The sequence below is a fragment of the Micromys minutus genome, assembly GCF_963924665.1.
Source record: "Micromys minutus genome assembly, chromosome: X".
Classification (NCBI taxonomy): Eukaryota; Metazoa; Chordata; class Mammalia; order Rodentia; family Muridae; genus Micromys; species Micromys minutus.
The window spans coordinates 123,359,053-123,372,396 of record NC_137970.1 but is presented as its reverse complement, the minus strand read 5'-3'; the positions used below and the strand labels follow the sequence as shown (position 1 = coordinate 123,372,396).

Below are 13,344 nucleotides of genomic sequence, written 5' to 3'. Positions count from 1 at the left end.
AATTCAAGGTTTTCTAGGACAAAGCAAGTCCTAGATCCAGGCATGGTGGTGCATACCCTTAATCTAGGACACACCTTCTACTAGAGACCTACATAAGTACTTTGGAGGAAGCAAGACTCTCTTTCTCACTGCCAGTTTGCCTTGTGGGACTGAGCAACCATTAGGTCAATGTGAGATCAAGAAAGGGCTGTGTGGTGGGTCAGGTAGGTGGTGAGAGCAAGGCTAGGCCTTGTTATTTCAAAGGTAGATTCATTTAGTACCTTTTCTTCTATGAGCAGTTTTGATCTTACTAAAGTTTGGACTAACTGGCAGCTGGCCCTTTAGTAAAATAGTCAGAAGAAATGTCACCCATTGTGCTCCTCCACCTCTTGAGGAGTGGCAGACAAAATAGTATGTGTTTGTCACTTGATGCAGGATGGGCCAAATGTTACTGTCAGAGCACAAGATCGTATTCTGGAATGCTCCTCAATTTTGTATACTTTTTGAAAACTCCCCTAAGCTGTAACATTGCTCCTCTTCGAGACTGGCTGTGGGCCACATGTGACATCATGTGAAAAACAAAGGGAGGATGACTCCATAAGAAAGTTGTCCTTCTACTGAAACTGGCATTCATTGGCCACTATTTGTAGATCACCTGTCCTCTATATGTAGACAGTCTGGACCATACATGCTTAAGGCTACAGAGCCTATAAGACTTGTGCCCAAGGAAGATGGCATTATGTCCGAGATGGCGATTACCAGCAACACAACCCCTGCAGATAAGTACTCCACTGGACCTTTGACAGCCTATGAAATGAGCAAAGTACCTATGAGTACACCAGACAAAAGTCCATGTCAGACATATTGTTCATGTAAAGATGGCTCTTCACATAATGATACAGATTGCTCATCAGATAATGTTGAGAAGGAAGAGTCTGGGAATGAGCCCACCAGCTCCTCATGGTACCTCAGATATGCCTCAATATCTCTATACAAGGTATGCACATCTACTCTTAAGGCTGCCCTCTCAGCAATATCTATATGGGAGAAAAATGTGAAGGAAGAGAAAGAGGAAGAGGAAGAAGAGCAGAAGGAGGAAGAGAAAGAAGATGAGGATGTGGAAACAGCAGAGGAAAAGGAGGAGGAGAAGGAAGAGGATGAGGGGTACAAGGAAGAAAAGGAATAGGACATGGAGGAGGAGGCAGAGGAGGAGGAGGAGTTTTATTATTGGTATTATCAAGGTCTATACTCAGAGAACATTTGTGTTTTCAACAAGATAGTCAGATTCATTAACAAGTCCAGAAAGGATATGCAGGTATTCCCTGAGGAAAACCATCATTTTCTCTGGAAAAGAACATTTGTAATGGTTACTAAAAAATAAACAAAACCTTATGGTAGTAAATTAACATCTTAAACTTGTGCCTACAGTCTGTGTGCAATGCTATCTAACCCTTGGCACTGTTCCAAACCCTTGCTTTGCACACATGTGGGTCAGTCTGTTTCTTTCTTGGACAGCAGCAACTTTTTTATGTCCTCAGCATCAAGGTTCAGAAGGGGGTGGCTACTGACCCAAGTTGTCACCTCACAATACTGAGGTGACTCAGAGCAAGAGATTCCATTCTCCTGAGTCCCCACCTCAAACAAATATTGCCATAAAGTATCTTGGCAGAAAACTGAGGGTCCCTACCAAGCATCAATTAGCCCTGTGTAAACACACTTCAAAGTAAGGTGCCTATGTACAAAGGAATGAACTCTATGATCCAGTGATCCCTGAGAAACAGGCCCTTCTCAGCACTCTGTGGTGGGAAATTCACGGACACATAAGGAAAACACACTTTAGAAAGATTGCAAGACAACCTGTGTAATGTTACTGAGGCATTTATACACATAAGAGTTCTTATCCTATCTCACAGAATCAGAGTTGTAGTTAGAATTTTTAAGATAAAGTTTGGGTGAGACTCACACCTCCTTGCCTGAGCAAACTGTAGGCAGAGCTCTTACATTGCAGAATGCCTGGACATTGTTGGGCATCTCCACGCGTTGTCTTCTTCACCACAGATTTGCCAGGGTAATGATGTCTGCTCAGCACCTGACCCTGGACTGAAATAGCAGCCCAGGGAAACATGGCCTGTGGTGGGAAAGGGGCAGGGCAGACATGTGACACTATGTATCTCAACTACCCAGACAGCAGCAGGACCAAAGTATGCTTGAGCACAGAAGTCATTACCTGGTAGTTTTCCATTTCCATAAACGCCAAGGTGCTTGGGTTTGTGTCCTCAAGGCTGAGAGGCAAAGCAAGAAGAACGTTCTCATAGCCATCCCCTTCTTGAGAGCATACTAGTTTGGGTGGTCTCAGAAGTCATACAGTGGGCCATGCTTGATAAGCCTAAGATGACTCAGTATTGCTTGGCTACAGAGGATGCACTGCAATACTGACTTGACAGGGCTGTTAGGTAGGTGGTGACTTTGTACCGTATCTGCCCCTCCGCCACACTCACAGTGGTCAGAACATCCTCTCCAAGGGACCAAACTCTAACAGACACAGATTCCTCACACTCCCAGAGAACATCTTACACTGCTCTGTCATATCTGCACACTGACCAGTGCCTGGACTTGAACTCCCTCTGTGTCATTGTCCCCTACCCTGATTCATGGTGCTGTCATCTCTATGAGCATTTGATTGTTGATCGTAGCATTCTAGAAAGGAATCAACATAGAATACACATGCAACTCACAGTCTGATGCATTTTGTGGCAAACACAACATAAGTCTGTTGGTAGGAGGAACTAGCAGAACTTCCCTGCCTCAGACCCCCTTGGGTCAGGAGAGAAACACATCATAACCAGCCATTCAGACTCAACCCATGTTCCCTGTTACCTGAAACTCCATTAAACTTGATGATCTAATGCATCATCTTGCACAGGAATAATGGGTACCTGCTTGGTGACAGGGTCTCTGCAAAGGGCTGACACTGAGATAACCCGTATATGTCTATGGAATTCTAGGGGACATAGAAAAACAGGATAGACATTCATAGAGAAAACTCGATGATGTGTGATAGGTGGTGACAGAAGTCACCATTCCATAAGGGAACACACAGGACAGAGCCCCTTGGCCTAGGCAGGGTTTTCCTAGCTGTGGGAAGTGACATTAGCAAAGAGGGGCATTCTTTGTTCGTCTCCTCTTCATGATTTTCTATGTCACTGCCACGAAGATTCTCATGACAACTGAGTTCTTGAGAGACAGATATGAGTGCCACTCCCCTCACTTGCTTCTGGACCACATGGGGCATCAGTAAGTAAGTTAGGATACGGACATAGTCTTCTGAGAAGCAGGACCCCACAGGAACAAATCAACATCTCACAGACAGAAGACATCTCTTCTGAAACAGGTCCAGGGAAGGATTTGATGCATTGCATCCAGTTGCCCTTGATGAAAATGGCAAAACCCACAAGGCATTACATAAGGGACCTCATTCCCGCCATCTTCAAAATCTCCTGTGTTGTTGAGTTCACAACCTCAAGGTAAAGATGGCCTAGTTCATGTGAGGAAGCACTGAGGCTTTTGGCTGTTCACACCCACATTTAGAAGGAAAGTGGATATGAAAGGCTGGCAGGAATAATGGTCTGGCAAGGGTGGTCTCCCGTCAGTCCTGCATGGTTACTGTGTCACACAATAGAGAAAATTACAGGTAGAGGTGAGTTTATGGAGAGTCAGGCTCACTGGCTCTGTGACAAAGGTTCCCCTTTCTCTTGCAGTGTGTCCCAGAAACTTACAGTAGGCATCATTCAGTCTTTCACCATGGGCAAGCAGGCTTCACCTCCATGCTTCCCAGCCAGATTTCCAGTACAAGGATGCATGGCTGCCATAGTCAGATGAAGGAATATCCAGGGCATGGATAAGCACAAATGGCCCACGTCCAGTACCACAAGTACTACTGTTTATCTGAATTCCTGTGGCTGCCCCACCTTGAATTGACTGGTATTCCAAGGCCTGAGCTTTGATTCTTTTATCCAAATTTTGACAGCTTTCATAATAGATATATGAGAAGACACTGAGCAACAGGTGTACCTGCATGAATAAATGCCCACCTCTCCCAAGAGGTGAAACTGTACATTCTCAGTAAAGCAGGCCTATACCACACCTTCTGCACCCAGGACTGGGAATCCATTTATAAGAGCATGCAGAAGTCTGACTTGGCCGGTAGGAAATTTTGTTGGACTTAGAAGACTCTGCGGAGCTCTGATCATTCAGGCTGGGGCAAGGTCTGTATTTAGTAAGGACCCAGGAAGCAAAGAGAATGGAGAAATAGAATCCAAGAATCCAGAGATTAAAAGACTCAGGTTGAAGCCATGCAAGCACAGTGCTGAGCATGATGAAGCCTCGCAGGGAAAATCTGGAAAATATGCAGAGGAGCTCTGTGGGCCTGATGCAATGAGTTGGGAGGCAGTGCTGTGGAAGGAGCAATACAGGCCAATGAGTGTTACAACAGCTGGGGTCCAACAGGAGGTCTAGCCCTGGCTGGCCTGTTGAGGTACTGTAGGGCTGGAGCTCTGAGTGCTGACCCAGGAGTCAGGGTAGGATTCTATTGACATTGGTGGACAGAGTTATGGGAATAGCAGGCTAGGATGTGAGTGGGTCTAAGAGTAAGGATGTAGAACTGCAAGTGCTGAGGAAGGAACAGAGCTGGGTTGTGCGTTCTGAGGTAGGATTCGGATGCACAGCTGTGAACTGTGACCCAGGGAGGCAGACATATAGAGTACCAAAGAGAGATTGTGGCTGAGTGTGAGGAGTTGAAGATCGGCCATGTATACTTACCTAGTAGGCAAGGTCTATGTAGTGGCAGGAAGGGACCTAGAAAGTCTGAGGTATTATTGCTTTGAAATTTGACACAATGGTATCTCTGTGGTTGAGCTAAAATTCTGCTGCAGGAGCTAAGGAGGTCTATTAGTACTGAGGAAGGAGTTTGAAGGAGTCTTTAGGTCTTCCAGATGAACAAGGGCAAAGCTTACTGTGGTCGAATAGGTAGGTGTGATGAGCAGAGCTGTGGATTCTGTGGTAAGGTGATTGGAGTGGTGCTGCAGACAGGAACAGACTTTGAATATTGGGCTGCAATAGGATTGTGGGTTATCTATGTGCTTGTACTTTGTTGTATAGCTGGGGAAAGCGCTGTGAGACAAGGCTCAGGGGTGGTCATTGGTAGACATAGTCAGAGTCTTGTAGAATCACAGACCCAAGTTGGAAGACTTTATAAATGCTGAGCTGACAAGAGACTGTTCTGTCCCTTCCAGTGAGATGTACCTCTCCTGCACCAAATCCTACAGAAAACAAGGCTTATGGGATGGAGGGGGCCACAGAGAATCCTTTCCACATGGACTGTTGTCCCAGCCTTCAACATTACTGGTTACACTTTCCATCTCTGCCAGACTCATGCAAAGCTCCTTATTCCTTTGGTGGCTCCTTCCTTCTACTTACCACTTGAGCACCACTGGTCTTCTGATCAGGAAGTAAAGGTTCGGTCCTCTCCTGTGGTTGTGGGCCAATGATGGGGGAATCATTATAACATGGGTGGATAGAGTGGCGTGTATGTGCCCTTGAATAAAAGACCAGAGTTCTCCCTCTGTCTTCATCTTCATCTTAAGCTGCTACAGCCATGCTGTAAATGGTCGGCTTTGTGAGGCACAGGTCCCATTCTCCTCAGTAGCTTCTTCCTTCAGTCCTCTGAAGAGATCCTGTCAGGGACTTTTTACTATTCCCTCCAATCTCCTACCTAATCCAGCCTTTGTTTCACTCTGTTCTGTAACTGATAAAGCTCTGACCAACAGCAACCCGAGGGAAGGACTTATTTGGCTTAGAACCTAGATCTCACTCCATCAGGAAGAAAAGTCAGGGAAGTATCTTTATGGTAGAAACTGGCTTAATGGCAGTCAACAATTAAATGTTCATAGATTGCTGTAGTTATGGTGATTTTCTGTGTGTTTACAAAGCCTTCATTCAGGACTCTGTTTCTTCTTTAATCTCTCCACTCAGAGCTTAAGACAGGAGAGAGAGGTCACCAGGGGACTCTGAAGGTGACTTGTAGATTTTTCACTCAAGCCTTGTCCTTCACTTACAGAATGATTTCATTGCTCTTAGGCAAATTCTAAATATTATGAATTACATTTTATTATGAACTTTATTAGATGTATAAGCCAGCTTCATGTCACGTCAATATAATGTCTTCAAGAATATTTAAAAGGAATAGTTTTAGCTGATTTCTGTCTCTGGAGATACCAAATTTGATTATTACATTTCTTCATTTCTCTGGGGAGCAGAAGCACAGGAATGAGTGGTAGAGCAACCTGCAGTTTATCAAGCCCCGGAGCACAACAAAGGCATATCATGAGCTGTTAACCCACAACTGCTTTCCTAGGTCTTCCAGGACTCTTAAGTACATCTAATTATATCCCACCTCCTAATAGTATTACCCTATGTAACAAGGCTTTGACATGTGAACCTTCGCAGAATATTCAGCATCCAAACTATAGCTTTAATCTATAGATTCTCATTATTACATGCCTTCCAGGCTCCAATTATCCACCCTTAGCTGTATGACTGAGAAGACAGTCTGAAGAACAGACTCTAGGGAGGCACCTTCGATGACACAGCTCATTTGAATGGAATACAAACAAGGCCAGTTAAACCCTTGGATAGTGAGTAGAGGCTAGTGGGTTAGTATCCATCATTGGCCTCAAGGTCCATGGCACTGGGGATGCCTCATTTGCCTAAGTAGGTTTTCCAGGTACTCACTGCACATTCACTTATAAGGAGACAGGTAGACTAGTCTGCCTATTGGGCTATAAAGTGAGCTGGTCTACTGGTTGGTGGGGGCAGACACAGGACTACATGCACTAATCCAAGGGGCTGGGGTCACCGGTGAGCAATACTCCTTCCAATCTCAGGACAAGATTGACACACCACATGTAACATATTGCAGAGAAGTCTGCAATGTACGAATGTGAGGGATTGTGGGTAACTGCCTTGAAAGCAGTGACAAATCCAGCACCATTCTGTGTGGTTTCCTTTCCTCTTTACATACCCCTTCCACTTTCTCCAAAACATGTGGAAGAGGACATGTCCCCTTCCCCCACCCGGGGTGATTGCATAGAGGTTCCTCTCCCTCTTCCATCTTCTGGTTCTAATATTAATTTCCAAGGTGTGTGTGGCCAGAGATGTACCTGAAACTTTTCTATTACAGTCTACTAGCTGAGCTTACTCCTGAGCAATCAAAAGTGTGCATGTGAAGCCATTCCCAAGCCTTCAGATCTTTAACTAACAGGCAACTGGAGATACACTGTTGGAGGGTGCTGGAGGCTGGGGTGAATGGAAGCTGAACTTCCTCTGCAGGGCTGTGGGAGCTCTAGTGAACTAGCACTGAGTGTGGCACACAGATGAATACTCTTACAGAGTTCTGCCCTGATGGCCAATGGGAATTGGCTCATATGGGGCTGAAAATGGAGCACAGACTAATCAAACAGCAGTGCCCAACCACAGATTGCTTCTTGACCCCACATGCCTAAACTGTCCTGAATAGCAAGCACTCACTTGCCCAGTGTATTCTTTCATTCTCCCCTTCTTTTGCATTTCCAGAATTGTGCTGTGACAATGGGATTATCAGATTCAGACATCTTCCTGACACTGAGACTTTGTCACATATAGACTGTCCTAACACCTGTCATCTTCCTATGATGAGTCTAGCCAGACAATTCCTAGATAATGGTGCTCAACACTTTTCTTCTTATTATTTTTTAATTGAACAACTTCATTTAAAAAAAGACAGATAAGTGTACAGATTTTAAGCATTTTTGCATGAAAGTATACAAATACATTTTTGCTGGTACTTGATTTTTTTTTAAAGTTTGTTAGTATGCATTAAAATCTTACTAGTTACAATGAGCTTAAAGTACATGTAAAACAAAAGGTAACCTGGAAATAGTCAAAGTTTTCTTGGTGTGTAAGGATTAAGTATAACGGTTTTTCTTTTTTTAATTGAATAACTTTATTTTAAAAAAAACAAAGATAAATGTACAGATTTTAAGCATTTTTACATAAAAGTATACGAATACATTTTTGTCAATGCTTAGTTTTTTTTAAAGGTTTGATAGTGTGCATTAAGATCTTACTAGTTACAATGAGCATAAAGTACAAGTAAAACAGGATGTAACCTGGAATTAGTCAAAGTTTTCTTGGTCTGTAAAGTTTAAACATAATGGTTTTTCCTTTTCTTTTTTTTTTTTTTTTATTGAATTTCGTATAGTCTGTGACTTGTTTCTGGGGTGTTTAGAGCTTTCTGGGGTTAGTATCCAATTATCAGTGACTGCATATTATGTCTGTTCTTTCCTGACTGGGTTATCTCACTCAGGATGATATTTTTTAAGAATTCTTTCTTAAGAATTTCATAAAGTCATTGTTTCTGATAGCTGAGCAGTACACCATTGTGTAAATATACAACATTTTTTATCCATTCATCTACTGAAGGACATCTGGGTTCTTTCCTGTCTCAGGCTATTATAAATAGGGCTGCTATGAACATTGTGGTGCATGTGTCTTTGTTGTATATTGGAGCTGCTCTGAGGTATATGCCCAGAAGTGGAATAACTGGGTCTTCATGTTGTACTATGTCCAATTTTCTGAGTAACTGCCAGACTGATTTCCAGAGTGATTGTAACACTTTATAAACCCACCAACAGTGGAGAAGTTTTCCTCTTTCTCTGCATCCTCACCAGCATCTGCTGTCATCTGAATTTTTTTTCTTCACCAATCTGACTGGTGTGAGATGGAGTCTCAGGGTTGTTTTGATTTGCATTTCCCTCAGGCTAATGATGTGGAGCACTTCCTTAGATGCTTCTCAGCTATTCAATATTCCTCAATTGAGAACTCTTTGTTTAGCTCTGTACCGCATTTTAATAGGGTTTTTTGATTCTCTGGTGTCTAGCTTCTTGAGTTCTTTGTAGACCTTGGATATTAGGCCTCTATCTGATGTGCCACTTTTCTTTTTTAAAAGAAAAAGGCTTATTTATTTATTTCATACACACACAGACACACACACACATATATATGCATATACATATATATGTACACTGTCTCTGTCTTATACACAGCAATAGAGGGCTTCAGATCTGATTACAGATGTATGTGAGCCACCATGTGGTTGCCAGGATTTTAATTCAGGACCTCTGGAGGAACAGTCAGTGCTCTTAACCACTGAGCCATCTCTCCAGATCGCTTCCCACTTTCTACCACTGTGATTTTCTTACTTCTTCTCTATTTTGCCATAGCTCACATCAACTTTGTCTTTGGCTTTTTACCAGAGACAGTCTTAACCCTGAAAGTATAGAGACAATTTTCCCATAGAAAAGGCAAGGCAAGTTAAAGTCTTTCTTCCTATCTTTTAACCCCAAATGTTTTTGAACATGTATGAGGGTAAGCTCAGAAGAAAAGAAACTTTTCTTAGTGTCTCAAGTTATTCAGGGTTTACCAATTTTCAGGTGGCATTTCATTCAGTTGGCCATGTTGTTTCCCTCTTATTTCTAAGTGTATCTCCTTAAGAAGAAAAGTTTTAGGTAAAGTTCTCAGAGACAAATGTCTCTTTATATGGGTGGCTCTGGCTTTTGCTTTATTTCAGGGGTCAGAAAAGGAAATCAGATACCCAATTTCCTCTGCACAGGACCTGTACTTAGTTCTCTACTTGTTACTTTTTGATACACACACATGGTAATTTCGAGGAGATAGCCTAGTTTGGGGATAACACCTGCTACCCACTTTTTCCTAGGCTCTGGCAAGTTGCAGCATGTCACCTTCTCCTTTTCATCAAATCATTTAGTTTCATTATCCTTGGGCTACAAGATGGGTGCTCAAATGGGTCAAGGTTTGTTTACTCTGGAGTTTTGAGTTTTCCCTGGTATACATTCTTACCAGTTAAGGAAGCTCACAGTCACATGTAACTCCATGTTCAAGGATGAGACAGCCGAGTACAGTAACTTAGAAATTAATAGAGCAATTCAATTTAGAAATTAAGAAAGCAAATAATCTGAGATATCTTTGCACCCTTTACTCTCCCTTAGAAATACTGGCTAGAATCTTTTTTAATGAGCTCTATATCTTTATCTGAAGACTTCTAGAAGAACGCTGATTTCCAGGCAGGTAGGATGAGGGTCTTAACGCCCACGCCCACAGTGACATGACTACTCCAATAAGGCCACACCTACTTCAACATGGCCACACCTGCTAATAGTGACACTCCTGTGTGGAGCATAGACAAACTGACACACCTAATCTCTCACAAGACCTTGCTCTCTTCTCTCCTAATTTCAAGAAAGAAACAGAACTCCAGAACTGGTGTCCTCCAGACCCGAGTTTTTATACCTCGGAAGACTTTGAGAAGATAGGCTCTGCAAGAAATGATCCAGGTCAAATAAGATTCGGTGTGCTCTCCACACAAGATACATCCAGCCACTTGTATAGCTGAAATTCTGGCAACACTGAACGTACAGAAGAGAATGAAGGAGAACAGACAAGGAGCTTTTCTTGAGACATTTCCTGGAAGCAAGAATGTTTATAGTTCCTTGACTGTAATAAGGCTCAGCACATAGAAACAGCTGGATCTCCATGCATGTACAGTCTTACTGACGAGCAGGCACATTCACAGTGGTACAATCACACATGTAGACACAGACACACACACAGTAAGTGAATGATGAAATTCTAACATTTTCAGCCCAGTTTTGAAATAAGAATACTTAGAATCAAGACAAAACTAGTCTGCTTCTTTGTCCTTCTGCCCTTTATTTTACTGAATTTTTTGCTTTAGGTTTTCATATTAATGACTCACCCTATATCCTGAAGAGAACTTGAGAAATATAACCTGAGTAGGTCTATAACCAACCGTGAATCTATTGACTGATATTCTTTCTTCACACAAGTAGAACATACACATTCCTAGGGAATGGTCCATTTCACCACTGAGTTTGATGGTTTCCTTTGTTGAGGAGACACAGAAGAAGAGATATCCCTGAGGCCAACTTCTCAGAGGCATCTGCTGACAAGCCAGGCCTAAACCAAACAGGAGACATTGTTAAACAGCACTCTTTGACTTAGCTGGTGGTCAATGACCCAGCATGCAACTCTGTCTCTCTGGGACAAGCTATATCACTTTTCTTCCATCTTCTTGTCAAGAGGCCTCCTTGTACTTCCTCTGAGGACTTAGCTGCCTTTGTACTCACTGAATAAAAGCTAAGAAAATGGGACAAAGGTATTGAAAGTAGGAAGGAATGAGGACTGGCTTGTAGAACTGATGGCCCTCACAAACCCTGGCTTTCTCTCACTAGACACTGTGAGATGGAGCTGTGTTGGTCATGCATTCCTCATTGTCCTCAGAGGACATGCTGTATAGCTTCTGATCTCAGTGCTGTCTACTCCTAAGCCCTACTTCCTGCCTGCTCCGGGAAATTCTGTTTTCCTGGCTGCCTACTCATGGAGTTGATTCCATGGACAAAGAAAAGGTTGAAGGGGTTATACTGTCTGATTGTGTGTTAACTTGCCACAAGTGGGACTTATCACAGAGAAAGGAGCCTCCCTCGAGGAAATGCCTCCAAGAGATCCAGCTGAAATCCATTTTCTCCAGTGATCAAGTGGGGAGGGCCCAGCCCTTTGTGGGTGCTACCTTGTCTGGGTTGGTAGTCTTGGGTTCTATAAGAAAGCAAGCTGAGCAAGTCAGGAGAAGGAAGCCAGTAAGTAACACATGGCCTCTGCATCAGCTCCTGCTTCCTGACCTGCTTGAGTTCCAGTCCTGACTTCCTTTGGTGAACAATGTTGAGTGTAAGCTGAATAAATTCTTTCCTCCCCAACTTGCTTCTTGGTCATGATGTTTTGTGCAGGAATAGATCACTGAATAAGACTGGGGAGGATGGGTGAGGCCGATGGTCCCGAGAGGGTTTGCAGGCCCTCCTGGGCTGAGGGGCTTCAGCATGGCAGCAGTGGTGCTTGCTGGCCCCGGGGACCAGGGACTAGGCCAGGGGGCTGCACCCTGAGTAGCAGAAAGAGAATGAAAGAAGTAGATAATCTTGACAGAATAAGGTTTGTGGAACAGGACGTCCTGACAATCAACTTCTCTATGATGATCAACAAAAGGACTGTGAATATTTTTTTGATAGACTTTGTGAGGAAGAAAAGGAGGCTGGTGCGAAATGCTTGGCCCCCACTGAACAGAAGAAACAGTTAGTTGTAAGTAAAAAATCATGGAAAAATGGATTCACTGTCAATGATGATTTTAGAAGTTACTCTGATGGTAGGAGGCAGCAGTTTCTTTACTCCATCAAAAAAGGGGTATTAACTTCTTAATTTTTGGGAGTCTTTGATAAAGATGAGGTGGATGTTAACGTTGAAGATTAAAAAATATGAAGTATGTATGTCTACAAAGCCTATGTTCCAGCCCTTCTCAGGACAGGGACACAGAGTCGGAAATGCTACACCAAGAATCGCTTCTAAAGCAGAGTATTGAAGTTGACAATAAAAGCACTTTGTCTGCTGTTTCACTGAACAACTTGGAGGATTAGCAGGATCCAGATTTGGATAGCCAATGGGGAAGGACTGTCCAAAGATTTGACGTTTCCCATAGGGTGAGCCACATCAAAGACGTGATTGAAAAATACCAAGGATCTCAGAGAAGGCTTCCCTTTGCCCTGGCAACAGCCCTTCCTTTCCTCAGATTTCTGGATGAGAAGCTCACATTGGAAGAAGCAGATCTGCAGAATGCTATAATCATTCAGAGACTCCAAAAGACAGCTGATCCTTTTAGAAAACTCTTACAGTTTCTGTTTTTGAGACATGCTGAAGTGGCAGACAGAAGTCAGTGTGACTGAACTTGTGGTTTGAGGGCTTCCTAATCCCTTATTAGGGGGTTCAGTCATCACAAGCTAGGAGAGTGACAGGGCTGTCAACCAGAGTCTGTGCACTTTTGTCAACAGGCTATTCAGAAGAAATGCCTGTTTTCTATACTAGTTAACCAATGTGATATATAAAATAGCTGTATCATTAATCTTAATGTGATCTAAATTAGCAGAGTATTCAATTATCTAAATCAGCATCAGCATTCAAATATTATTTTGAAACAACAGATACTTTTATAAATGTTAGCTAACTCAGTTTTTAAATAGCAGTACATTAAAATATTATACACGACCTATCAAAAGCATCAATGTAATTATTATATTGCCTGTGATTCATCCTCAGAGCTTTTCAGTTTTCACTCTGATGGCAAGAAATACTCAAATATTCATTTGGCTACAGTATCCAAGATTTATACTCCTTAAATTTGTAATGGAAATG

The 13,344-nt window shown here is 42.8% G+C and overlaps 1 pseudogene across 1 annotated transcript; it reads left to right on the top strand.

Annotated features, from left to right (window-relative positions):
* The first annotated feature begins 727 nt into the window (after positions 1-727).
* LOC308415248 (UBX domain-containing protein 2A-like) lies at positions 728-12,878 on the top strand (annotated as a pseudogene). Its single transcript has 2 exons — positions 728-812; positions 12,107-12,878. The product of its transcript is annotated as a UBX domain-containing protein 2A-like (transcript).
* The last annotated feature ends 466 nt before the right edge of the window (positions 12,879-13,344 follow it).